Source organism: Chinchilla lanigera, unplaced genomic scaffold (assembly GCF_000276665.1).
Source record: "Chinchilla lanigera isolate Chin_1 unplaced genomic scaffold, ChiLan1.0 scaffold00076, whole genome shotgun sequence".
NCBI lineage: Eukaryota > Metazoa > Chordata > Mammalia > Rodentia > Chinchillidae > Chinchilla > Chinchilla lanigera.
This window is the reverse complement of record NW_004955477.1, coordinates 1,416,337-1,417,339: the sequence shown is the minus strand read 5'-3', so window position 1 is coordinate 1,417,339 and position 1,003 is coordinate 1,416,337.

Below are 1,003 nucleotides of genomic sequence, written 5' to 3'. Positions count from 1 at the left end.
TACTACCAGAAAACTTTCAGCTATGCAGAGTGTGAAATTTGTGCTCTGTGTTGGGTTGAGAGTCCCAGATAATTCACTCAGTTTTGCTTTCCTCCTACACTGGTCATACTTTCTAGACATCTCACCCACAAAAACAAATACTAGGCTGCTCTGCACTGTTCCCTATCATTCCAAAAGAATTAGGTTTTTGGTTTTTTTTTCTCCGGTACCGGGAACCGAACTCACGACCTTGCGCTTGCCAGGCAGGCACTTTTGCCGCTGAGCTAAATCCCCAGCCCCTGTGCTGAGCATTCTTAATGTGACCAGATGGAAAAGGTGCAAGGTTAAGAACAGGAGACACAGTCACCAACAGCGTATCCCCGGTTGAGCCAGGTCCTAAATCCCACCAGGCATTGAAATATATTTGAAATTTCAGTTGAAAATTGAAAATGCTCTAGAACTATTAGAATTTAAAAGACCAGCTGCCTGACTCAAAATCACTGTCTCTATCCATATCTTAGAAAACAGAATATGTCAATATTTCTTTCCCACAATTCCATGTTCTTCTAAACAGATAAACTATGGGAGGCAGAGGCTCTCCTACCTGTCCCTATAACAGGAGCTTTATTCTTCATGTTAAAGAGTTGAGTAACAGGACCCACTCATGACATTAACATCAATCTTTTAGTAAGAAGAGAAATCGATTGGCGATTGGTTCCCCTGGGCAGACACTTCCGGTTCTGTTCCCCATATGCATTGGTGCTTTAAGAACAACTGTTTCTACAGCTAGTCTCCTGCTTTCCCAGGATGTGGCTGAAGGCATTAGGTCTTGGATGGGGCCTATGATCCCTTGAAAACTCTGCTTACTTGGGTGCTTTCATGTCCTCTCTTGCCAGTGTCAGCTTGGCCTCCTGGGTTACCCCTTGCAGTGTTCTCTTTCCTCCCTACCTCCCAAGAACCAACTGGAAACTGTAGCAGCAGCAAGCCCAGTTCCAGCCCTTCCATTTCTACTGTATTTTCATAT